This window comes from Ambystoma mexicanum, chromosome 3p, assembly GCF_040938575.1.
Source record: "Ambystoma mexicanum isolate Mex_15411 chromosome 3p, UKY_AmexF1_1, whole genome shotgun sequence".
Lineage (NCBI taxonomy): Eukaryota > Metazoa > Chordata > Amphibia > Caudata > Ambystomatidae > Ambystoma > Ambystoma mexicanum.
In genome coordinates this window covers 372,311,653-372,324,249 of record NC_090925.1, presented here as the reverse complement: position 1 = coordinate 372,324,249, position 12,597 = coordinate 372,311,653, and positions in this window count along the sequence as shown.

Sequence of the window (12,597 nt, the reverse complement as noted above, 5' to 3'; positions counted from 1 at the left end):
TCTGGGAGGAGGCCAAACACAGGGTCGCCTATGAGACATTGGTTCTTACAAAGGCATCAGGGGTGTGGGGGGGTTCCAGATTTGAAAATTTACTACAGAGCCGCCAAGCCAATCTCCGGGTACTGGTTGACCACCTGGATCCCAGTCCAGGAAGCAGTGGATGCATATGGACAACGCAATACTGGCTTCAGTCTCGTTAGGGGAGTGAGTGGCTGTGGGTCCCCCAGCCACGGATTCCAATGATAGTGATTCAACACCCAGTCCTACAGTTCTATGGTCCCTCTGGAGGGAGGGTGGGGGATACTCAGTGGCTAACCACTTGGCCCTCCCATTTAGCTGCATTTGGGATACCCTGCTGAGGAATGCCTTGGCAGAGCCACTATTGTTCCAACTTTGGTACGAGGCAGGATTGAGTAGGCCTGGCCAAATAAGGGAGGATGGAAACTTTCTCCCCCTGTATAGGTTGGAAGATTGTCTGGGCATTGGTAAGCTATCAGTGTTTCAGTACATCCTGATCAAGGGGGTGTTGACAGACCATAAGTGGGGTGACAGTCTACGCAGAGGGCTGACTGAGGAAGGTGATCTTGCTAGCAGGACCAAGGGGTCCACTACCGGCTAGACTGAAATGGGGACAGGACCTGGCAAGAGAAATTGACGTCATATGGGCGCGGATGTGTAGGAAGGTCTCTCACAACATGGTTTCTCTGCAGTACAGGTTCCAGGCTTTAAAGTTGCTCCACAGGTGGCAGAACACGCCGGCCACATTGGCTAAAATGTATAAGGGATAGGACGCCTGTTGTTGGAAATGTTGCTGGGTGAGGGGCGACTACTGCCACATGTAGCGGGGATGCCCTGCAATAGAATTTCCTCAAAAAAGAAAGGTTTTCCTTCCACCTCTGTGACTGTCTGATGGTAAACCCCTCGGCTTCGTGACAACAGGCAGATTCACAAATGTGAATATGGCCGTTGTCTACTAAATCTGCCTATCTTCAAATTGCAGGCAGGTGGAGTACTGTAGAAATGGTGGAGTACTGTAGAAATGATAGCCACACCTGGAAGTGCATCCAATTCATGCATTGTATGAGTTTTTCTATTTCCTTTTGACATTTTCATCTCTTTGCCTTGTCTTGCCCTTCTATGCCCCTCACTGGAAATGTGCTGACAGCAGAGGCGTTGCTAGGTGGTAGCTAAGCGGGCTATAGCCCCTGGTCTTTTGGTTGTAGCCCCAGATAGAATTCCAGGAGCTACACCCAAAAGGCTAGCTATCCCCTAGTCCCGACAGTCCCAACATTAGCGTAGCCCCGGGTCTTGTCAAGACCTAGCAACACCCCTGGCTGACAGCCCAAGCCTTCCACCTGTGTAGGCAATCAGTCAATCCAGAACTCCTAACATTAAGTTATGCATTGAAGTGGCGAGCCTCCTAATCATCCAAGTGATTTTGTGAATAGGGACCTAGAAGGAGAGAGTGCAGTGGCACAGATGCGAGAGGCATTGTGCCCCATGTAACCTGCTCTTCAGTTCATTGAGAATTAGGGCTAACTGGCTCAAGTGTACATATCAAAGTCGAGCAGTGTAGAGAGGTTTATTTTAAATAAAACTTAAAGCTAGCATATGCATATTTTAAGCAGCATTTCTTAATTGAGAGAAAATACATTATTGCTTACCTTATACTTATTTGCACCGTAGATTTTTCGGGTCACTTCAAGAACATCCAAGGCAGAGTCAAAATACATTGCTATCTTCCCACCTTCTTTGCAACCCACTTTCACTGGACTTTTCAGGAAGATTTTTAGCAAAGTCTTTGAATTCCTATCCATTCCTGTTTAAAATGTACAAATATATGTGTTTATTATAGTATTCAAAAATAACTATACCAGCCGATACAGTTCTTTTACACACTAAAACGTTTCAACCACTCATTGGCCATAGGATTTATATGAAAACCTTAAATGCATATATTTTATACGAGATTCCACTTTCCCCTTCATTTGTCATATCCATTTGGTATAAACGGAAAACGTTTCTCTAGTTTGCCTGTTCTATGGGACTCTTTACACTAGACCAGTAATGGGAGGCCATGTTCTTTCATTCTTTGACTATTTCTGGTGTCTTCCATTCTTTCAACCTTGATACCTTACTGTAATATTCTTGCTATGGATTCTTCTCCCGCAGATTCCTCATCTTGATAGATATCCTTATCCAGCTCTGCTGCTCGGAATTTTTTTCACAGGGGGCATAGTGGTTCTCGACTCTGCCATCGATCATCGGTGCGTCTTGTGTGGTGGTCGATAGTCGACTCCGGAAGTGACGTCAGGCGCCATACATAGACCACATCACTACGCCCTATGCCTCAGTTCCTCCCAATTTTTCCTGAGCTCAAAGGCTGCATAGGAAAATGGAAGGAGGCTAACCAGCCTTCAATTAGCAACTATGGAATAGAAACCAACAGGTTAAAAACATTCCAATTAGAAAACTTTTTTTTTTTATTTAAGTAACTGAGATGAGCACCCCAAAGCCATTGGCAACGTACTTCAGGAAATAGAAGCAAAGAGCCACAACACTTTCTGAACGGGAAAGGCTGGGAGGGGTGATGAGGGATCTGCAGGAGAAGAATCCATAGAAAGAGCATTACGGTAAGGTAATTTCCCATTAAATGGATTGCTTTTCTCTGGCAGATTCATCATCTTGATAGACTCCCCAAGCAGTGAGCTGAAGGAGGAGGATAGAAAGGATTACACAAGCAGATTCTGTAGAACCGCTCTGCCAAAACATGCATCAGCCCAGCGCACAACGTACAACGCATAATGCTTTGTAAAAGTATGTAATGAGGACAATGTGGCAGCACAGTAAATGTCCCGAACAGGGACCCCTCTTTGAAGAGCCATGGAAGCAGGGACTCCCCTGATGGAATGGGCTCCGATACCCGGTGGGACTTCTTTTTCCTGCCGACTGGTAGCACTCAGAGATGCATAAAATGATCCAGCGTGAGATATTTTGTTTAGTAATTGCAAGACCTATGCAGGAAAGGGGATGGTCGTGACGAACAACTGGTCCGTGCTCCTGAACTCCCCTGTGTGGGCAACATAAAAGCTGAGGGCTCTTTTAGGATCGAGACGGGAAAAGAGCTCTTCCTCCTTCGAAGGGTGAGGAGGAGGGTAGAACACTGGTAAGTCAATAGACTGAGAAAGGTGAAATTCCGAAACAATCTTCGGAAGGAACCCTGTTCTGACCTTAAGAGATACCTTTTCTTTGTAGAAATGCAAAAAGAGGGGCTAGCAGCGTAAGGCCTGCAGGTCGATAGCCCTCCTGGCTGATGTGATGGAAATCAAAAAGGCCGTCTTAATGGACAACAGCTTAAGTGAACAAGAATGCATAGGCTCAAACAGAGCTACCATAAGAAAGGTAAGAACCAGGTTAAGGCCCCAATCTCGAACAACAAACGGAGTTGGAGTGAATTTGTTGTGGAGGCCCTTCAGGAATTGGGCCATGAATGTTATGGTAAAAAAGGAACCTTGATCCGGGGATCTTTTAAACACAGAAAGGGCTGCCAAATACCCCTTGACTGTTGCAACCTGAAGGCCTGCAGAGGTTAGTCACAGAAGGAACTCCATCATCGTCGTGGTGGGTCAAAAGATGGGGCCAACCTTGCGCTGCCTACGCCATGCCTATTCGCCACCTGCACGCATACAGAGATCTTGTAGAGGGTCTGCATGCAGCCAGGAACACCTCAAGAACTTCCTCGGAGAGTTCCTTGTCATCATACCTCATCCGCTCAAGAGCCACGCATGTAGGTTGAGGGAATCCAGGGTTGGGTGCAGTATCTGACCCTCCGACTGGGTGAGGAGATCCGGCCTCCGAGGCAACTGGTGAGGTGGACATATGGACAGATACAAGAGGTCAGAGTACTACGTCCTCCTCTCCCAATCGGGGCGATCAAGATCATGGTCGCTCGAAACCTCTTCAACCTCCTGAGAATCCACGGGATGAAAGGGATCAGAGGGAACGCGTAGTGGAGAGAGAAAGTCCAATCCACCACAAACGCGTCCCCCAGTGCACTGTTCGCTGGGAATTCCCTCGAGCAAAACTGTTTGCACTTCCGTGGCAAACAGATCAACTGCTGGGGTACCTCTTCCAGGACTTTCTGGCACACTTTCCACTCGTGTGAGACCGTGCTGTGCCTGCTCAGAGCATCTGCCAAACTGTTCTCTGTCCCCGCCAGATGAACTGCCGAAACTGAGATTTGATTCTCTAGCAACCAGAACCAAAGTTGCATTGCTTCTCTGTAGAGGGGACGTGAATGCACTCCACCTTGCTTGTTTAAGCAGTGCACTGTGTTGTCTTGTCAGAATCCGGATTTGCTTCCCCTTGAGCAATGGGGCGAATGCCTTCAGGACTGGCCTGATGGCTCGCAACTCGAGCCTGTTAATATGTCACCTGGCTTCCGACGCAGTTCAGAGGCCGCTCACCTGCAAATCCTCGCATTGAGTGCCCCAACCCTTAAGGACACATCCGTGAACACTCGGTTCTGAGGCCAGAAGGGTTCCCCTGCCATAAGATTCCTGCACATGTCCCACCAGCCGAGTTCACAAACTACCTGGCTGGACACCCTGAGAGGATTCGAGAGAGCTCCCAGATACTCGGAGTCACTGAAAGGATCTCATGCCTAGTCTGGCGTCTGGTAACAGAAAAATGCAGGAGGCCATGATGCCCAAAAGGTAGAGAAAGGAAGCCGCTGGTAAGGTGGTGTGGTTCCGGAACAACTGGACCATCTGTTGCATGTTGTCGGCTCTCTCCTCGGGAGGGAAGGCGTTCCCTGCCCGAGTGTCTAGGACTGCCCCAATGAACTAGAGCCTTTGGACCAGTGTCATGTGGGACTTCTTTAAGTTCAGAGAGAAGCCCAGCCTGTGCAGTAGCAGACAGGTGTCTTTTAGATTAGTCAAAACCTGTCCCGTTGACTTCCCCCGATCAAACAGTCGTCCAGGTACGGGAATACGTGGAATCCTGATCTCCTGAGGTGAGCCACGACTAACGCCATGAGCTTTGTGAAGACCCTTGGAGCGCAGGTCAACCCAAAGGGCAGCACTTTGAACTGATAGAGCTTGTTCCCAATGAGGAACCACCGTAATTTCCTGTGCTTCTGATATATGGGAACATGGGAATAGGTATCCTGCAGGTCTATGGACACCAGCCAGTCCTGAAGCTCAAGAGCGTGGAGAATTTCTCTCAATGTTACCATCCTGAATTTGTCTTTTCTCAGGAACTTGTTTAGAGCCCTGAGGTCCAGAATGGGACGGTATACCGGGAATACCAGCCTGATCGGGAGGCACCTCTTCCACGGCACCCTTCGACAACAGGGCTCTTAGTTCTTCCTTGAGCTCCTGTCCTGGTTGGATCGGTGAAGACGGGGGTCTTCCAGAGGTTTTCTTAAACCCCACCAAATTAACTGCAGGACTCGGACATCAGAAGTTATCTCCTGCCAATGGGACCAATGCCCTGCCAAATATCCACCAACCGGTATGTCGTGGGAGGGGAAATCAAAGCGGCTTCGAAGGTACCATCGCCCCAGCCGCAGCTGCTGTCTGCTGGCCCTTAGAAGCTCCTCTGCCCCTTGCGGGATGCGAGAAACACCTCTGCCCCTGTCTGGATTGTGGGGGCTGCGCTTTCCTGCTATAAGGCACATAGCGCCTATAGCTTCTGCCTCTAGAGGCAAAGCTGAAAGCACGCTTAGCCGGCTGCGCAGCCAGACCCAGCGACTTAGCAGCAATTTTAGACTCCCTACATTTCTCCAAAGAGTCATCCGCCTTATGTCCAAAGACCATCTCCCCCTCAAAAGGCATGTCTAGAAGGCGGTTTAGTACATTGTGGGAGAAGCCAGAGGTTTTCAAATAGGCCTGCCTTCTCATACCTACTGCCGATCCCATGGAGTGGCCAACACAGTCAGCAATATCCAGGCCTGTTTCCAAACACTGCTTGGCAGTTTCCATCCCATCCTCCACCAGCTGTATAAATCTGTCCCGCATATGACCTTCCGGGACATATTCTGCTGCATGCACGACAGCCTTCCACAAACCGTAGGAGAACTTAGCGAAACCGCAAGCTAAGTTTCTGGCCCTGAGAGTCATGCTGCCTGAGGTGAAAACCTTCTTGGGTAAAGCGTCTATCCTCTTCCCTTCCCTGTCTGTAGGGAGATTTGACGTGGATGTCGCAGGCCTGGAGGATATAGTGGCAGCCTGAACTACAAGCCCTTCTGGGAAAGGGTGTGTTGAGAGGAAGGAAGGGTCCCCTCTTGCCGGCATTTACCTCCCTGTGACATTGGTACTCATGGGGGGCAAAGTGCATGGGTTTTGCTAAATGGAAGCCAAAGGGTCAGCTATTGCCTGATTGAAGGGCATGTTGTGTTCAATAGCCGGACCCTCATCCAGGATATCCGTAAGGTCATAACCTTGATGGGGAATGGCGGATGATTTGAGGCTGAGTGTGTCAACCACTTTCTCTACTAGTGTCCGAAATGTGACATGAGAGTGATTTTACGGTTGTTTCTGTTGCATTTCAAGGTCTGGAGATGTGTCCAACCCACTGGCATCTTGAAGGCCCTGAGCAAGTACCATCAAGTTGTCTCAGTCCTCAAAATAGTCAACACTGCTGGAACCCACGAAGATAGGGTTGACATCTTCGCATTCCTTGGCCTGATCGGCGCCGAAAATCGAATGCATTGAGTCAAAAAAGCTTGTCCGTGATATCGGTTGAAAGGTGCTGACGTCGCTAGTCGACGTTGAGGGCTTATCCTTCGGATCGGTAGCTCTGGATGCCGAGGCCAAGGGCTTAGTTGCTTTTAGCGGAGCCCTAGAGGCTGATGGATTGAGTAGCAGCACCGATAGCTCTGATGGGGGATGGGCGCTGTGGGAGAGGCTTCTAGAGCGCAATGTTCTTGCCTCATGGGGCACAGAGCTCAAAAGGTCAGTCGGCGCCGAAAGCATCGACTTCTTGGCAAGCGTGGGGTCGGGGGGGGGTGTCCAGACATTTGGTCGACCGAAAACTGGTCGAAAGACATTTGGTCGACGCAATTTAGTCGAAAACCAAATGGTCGAATTTTTTTTTAATTATATATTTATTTTTCGGGTTTTCGTTTTTTAAAAAAAAAGGGTTTTTTAGAAAAAAAAGGGGTTGGGGACCCCCCCCCCCCAAAAAAAGGGTGAAAATAGTTAAAAAAAAAGATTCAACCATTTGGTTTTCGACCAAATTGGTTCGACCATTTGTCTGGTCGACCAATTTTTTTCTTGGTGGTGCTGCTTCTTCTTCTGTGAGGAAGAGGATGAGGAATGGCTTCTGGAGTGGGACCTCTTTTTCGTTTTCTTGCAGTGCTGGCCCTCGTCGTGACGAGTGGGCTCCTCAGCCTCGGCCTCAAACGACCAGACGAGACACTGCTCCGGAGCCTTCGGCGACGGTTGGCCAGGGCCAGCTTACTGGCTCTGTCTTGCAGGGACTTGGGTTGCATCATGGCGCACGATGCACAGGCCTCCGTGTCATGAGTGGAACCCAAACACCACAAACAGACATTGTGTGGGTATGTCACTGACATTTTGGCCTTGGACCGATTGAAACCCGAGATCCGGTGCAAAGACATTGTCGAGGTAAATCGAAAAAAAGTTTGTAAAAACGTTGAGTGAAACTCGAGTAGGTTCCTAATGCAGCGTGTGAGCGTGCAGAAAAAAGGAACTGAGGCATGGGGCGTAGTGATGTGGTAAATGTATGGCGCCTGATGTCACTTCTGGAGCCGGTGATCGAGCAGCGCCCAAGACAGTTCGCCGATCAACGGTCGAGTCGAGGTCCACTACGCCCCCTGTGAATAAACTTCCGAGCAGCAGAGCTGGACAAGGATATCTATCAAGATGAGGAATCTGTGGGAGAAAAGTGTTAGGCAGAAACCTGTGCAGTTCCCTCTGGGACCACTGCAAAAGATTTAAGACTACAGGTGTTTGGCAGTAAACCCAATTGGTAGCAGTCTGTACCACCCAGATTTACCTGGTAGCTGTGGCTGAGCAGTCAGACTTCTCTCAAGAAGAGTTAGGCAGTATACAGAGTATTCACAATAGGTCAAAAGAACACAGTAGAACAAGCAAACACTGACCAGAGCTTGGTGTAAAAGAGATATAATTATTTATTTAAAAACACATCTCGTTAAAAACACTGGCACTAGTTTCAAGCAGTTCACAAACACGGTCACTAAAAGATATACACTCCCTTCAACGATTTTTAGACAAGTCTTAAGTAAAGCAACACTTATTTTCAGACAGCGGTGAGCGCTTAACGAAGATGGCACTCTAATCAATCGGTTTAAGAGGGAGAGAAAGGCAGAGCAAAGTTAGAAACAGATCCCAACACTTTCGGCGAACACAGTAGGAGAAGAAGGCAGGTTAAAACCGTAAAGTCAAAGTTACAAAGGCGGGACCCACTTTAAGAGGCTCCGGTCGAAATGTGTCCAAGGTCACACGGTTGAAAGTGCTCAAAAGTCTCGCAAAAAGGTTTCAGAAAGAGTTGGACCAAAAGAAAGGGACCAGTTAGATGGTCATGGCGGCCAGCCCAGTCCAGAAGGTTAAGGGGTTATTGTTACCTTGTAGCAATCTTTAGAAAGGGAGGCCTGGCGGACACGGTACCTTAAAATGGTGAGAACACTCCAGCGGGGGCAGTTGTTCCTGGCAGCGGGTGCAAGTCAGTGCTTCGTCCGGGGGAAGAGAGGATCTTGTCGTGGAGGAAAGCATGAGTCTGTTGCACTGCCAGGGAAGAAACCAGCCGCAGAGTTTCTCAATTAAAAGGAACGGTCCTTTTATTCGCGGTCCAGTGGTAAGTGGCTATCCGGTTGCCGGGGTGCTCGGCACGGGCAATTCGACCACGAGACGTCCTGGGGTGTGAGAAAAGAAGGTAAACTGGTTGTGCCCACCAGTCAAGGGAAGAAGACTCTCCAGCAGGGAGATCTCCTCTGTCGTTGGGAAGTGGTGAGTCGGTTCAGCAGGGCTCCACGGGTGGTGTCGTCGTAGCAGGTCGGCTCAGCTTCTCCCTCGTCGGATTTTCAGGTCCTGTGACGACTTCTGAAGTTCCAGTCCCAAAAGCCCTGCTTTTATGCAAGAAAACCCCATTCATTCAGCCTAGCTGTCAATCAAACATGCTAAGTGGTGAGCCGGCCGGCTCACCACTTGGGCCAATCACACAAGAGTGCGACTTGAGTTGCCAAGGCAACTCAGTCCAGGGTGCCTAAACCCCCTCCCACACCCCCTGTGGTACCCAGACAGAGTGGCACCACTTTGGAGGGCTTCTGTGTAGAAGCCCGCCAAAAGTGGAACAAAGGGCTCGACCTTTCGTTTGGAGTTACAGAGGCGAACACAAACGCCATTTTAAAACCGGGTTTTGGCAGAAAATACCAACCGTGAATTAGTATTAAATAAATAAACCGGCAGTATGTTAGAGGCTATGTTAAAAAAGTATTAGCCTCGAACAATGGGAAAACCCCATAGAGATATATTCGCGGTTGAATATATAAAGTAGTCTCCACTGCCACCAGCCAAAACTCGACAAGGGGGGACGGGACAGTGCCCCCTCGAACAACAGACCCAGGGGTAATCGAATTGCCCCTACCAGTACGTCCACAATTTGATGGTTTGTACTGGTTCTGTTAGTAATTTGGGACTAGTAAAGCCAATGGTGACTTTACATGCCCTGGGAGACAGTAGTCAGTCCCAGGGTATGGAGTCTATGGTGGGGGGTCACTATGCCACCCCAGTGTTACTGCACGGAGGGTGCTGTGTAACACACATAGAAAAAACACATGAGACCCTATGAAGTAAAAGACCCCATAGCCCATAAAACACATTAACATTCAAAGGAACACCACAAATCATGTCCAAGAGTGGGAGAAAAAGAGTCTCACTCTTGGCAGGAGAAAAAAACAAACTCCAGAAATCCAGCAAAGCTGCTGGGGGACTCACTAGGTTAGGAAATGCAGCCTAAACAGAGAATTCTCCCTAACACTCGCCCCCCCCCCCAGACTAAGGGACAGGATGATTTAATCCACTCCTGGATGAATCTCATACCTCTAGTCGATGACATACATGCTAGAGAGACAATCAGCATTTTGGTGGTGACACCCTGACCTGTGTTCTATTTTCAAATCAAAGGTTTTCCTTTGTAAGCTATATGACCTACAAACCCTTTGAGGAACATCAGTCTTTTTAAAGTTATAGGGGATCTGGTTGACCAGTACCTCAGAAGTTGTTACAACTTCTGAACCGGCCTTAGGCTTTTACAAGGGGTCCTTATAAAGGATTCCCTTAGATCTAGAGGGGCCTCCAGAGGTCCAAACCACCTCTCTGTTGGGAGAAGGTTGGGTTTTAGGCCTCTTGGTTGGAGGGGATGGAGATAAGAAAGGTACAGGCTTCTCCTTCCTTTTAGATCTACCTTTACCTACTTTAGGAGTTTCCCCCTTAAGACTAGGAATTGGGTTGGAGTCTTCTGTGGAAGGTCCAACAGTCTGAAGGTTTTTGGCCTTAGACTTTTCTTTTCTGGTTTTCCACCAGCACTGAGAATGACCAGTTCTCTTAGGCCTAGTTAGGGGTCCAGTAGGTCTATCCACCTCTTCCTTAGAAGCAGGGGGAGTCACAGACTCTATAACTGGGGGAACAATGATGGAGCTTGGTTGGGGCTCCCATTTCCCTAACATTTTAGCCTGAAATTTGCCTGGGTCAGAGGTCAACTTACCAACACCAGGGCTTGTAGTGGGGTTCTCAGTAGAGGTTCTGTCAGGCCAAGATTCTGCGATGTCTATGAACACCTCTGTCCCCAGGCACCGTTCAGGGGAACCCAAATAAATCTCCTGATCAGTAATTGAGGCCAAAGGTGCCCAAGGGGCAGGAACGCGGGCACCAGGTAGCTGCAAAGAGAATAGGTTAGGAACACGTGAATGCAAGACCCACAATCACGAAAGGGAAATATAGCAAGGAGGTATGAATGTCACCTACCGATGCTGTATTGTGGGGAAGGAAAGAGGACTCAGGCAGATCCCTGGTGGAAGGGGGTAGAGAAGTCTGCAAGGGGGACAGGTACTCTGGTTCCACTTGAATATGGACGCACTTGATGACGATCACAGAGTTCAAAAGAAGGAGTTCACTCCAGCAGAATGGTATCCAGAGGCAGTCCCAAGTCCATGAGCCAAGAGGTCGAAAAACCTGAAAAGCAAAAAAGTTCCAAAACACCAAATCCAAGGTGCAATCGAAGACAGTCCAGAAACACGAAGCACAAGATCAAAATCCAGGAAGACAAAGTTCCAATCACCAAATCCGAGGGGAAGAGTAGAAGCAGTCCAATAACCAGAAAACAGGGTCTAATAGCCAGGAAAACGAAATCCAAACAAGACGAACGCCACTCGCACTGAAGAACAGCTGAGAAGCGGAGTAACTGGTAATCAGAGTTCCTTTATGCCGGAGACTGGATCATGTGATCGCATCTCTATCGGATCACATCAGCGGCATGGCGTGTCACGTGATCGGTATCGTATGGCGCGATACCAGGAAGTAGTGCCGGCGTCTACTGGTGCTCCCCATCGCCATCGTTGCCACAACCGCCATGAGCCTGAGTGGTGCTTTCCCCACGCAGGGCCTCGCGCGTAGTGGATCTTGGAGAGGCAAACCTGCGTGGAGCGCCTGGTGCAGGTAACGGACCGTGGGGATCTCTGGGTTGCACATGTGGGTTTCATCACAGGTTCCCACAGGCTTAGAGTGGTTCCTTAAGGTGGCCTCTCTAGCCAATTTGGTTTGGTTCTGGGGCTCCATACTGGGAGGCCTGGGGGTACTGGATACTACTCCTAGAGTTCTTAGATCATTCCCCAACAGGACTCTCCCAGGCACCTCAGTCTGAACACTGACAGGAATCAACACTGCCATGTCATTACACTGAATGAGGGCTGGTAGAATTGGAACCATTTGGACAGGGCCTCCAGACATCTTAGTGGGACCTTTGGGTGCCTTAGCAACATCCTCAGGCCTGAAAAAGCTTTCATCCACTACTGTTCTGCTGGCCCCAGAGTCTCGCCTGGCAGAAGTATCCTGGCCATTGACAAGAACACTGTCCATATAATAAACTTTAGAGTTTTCTGGTATGGAGTTGTACACACTCCTATTCTGATCACTAACCAGACCCATGGACTCTACTGTTACACTTGCTTGAAGACCCAAAGGTTCTTCAGCAAAGACTTCAAAGTGAGCACTAGCCATTTGGACTTCCTCCTCAGGAGTGAAGGCTAAGGAGACTGTGCTGATCCCTGTAGGTTTACCCTTGCATCTGGGATCTCCTTTGATGTGGTCAGTAGCCCCACAGAGATAGCATGTTCAAAATGCTCTCTGGAAGGGTGGCTTGGCCTGACCTCCTTCTGGTTTGTGACCAGAAGGTACACTAGCCTGTTGTGGTTTACCCTGGGGCTTACCCTGGTTATTTTGTTGTTTGGGGCCCTCTTTGGTTTGGGAGGTATTAGAAATCTCTTGGTTCCCTTTTGGTGGCTGCTTTCCCTCATCCTTTTTCTGAGTGACCCCCGAATCCTTGTGAGTAGCCCTG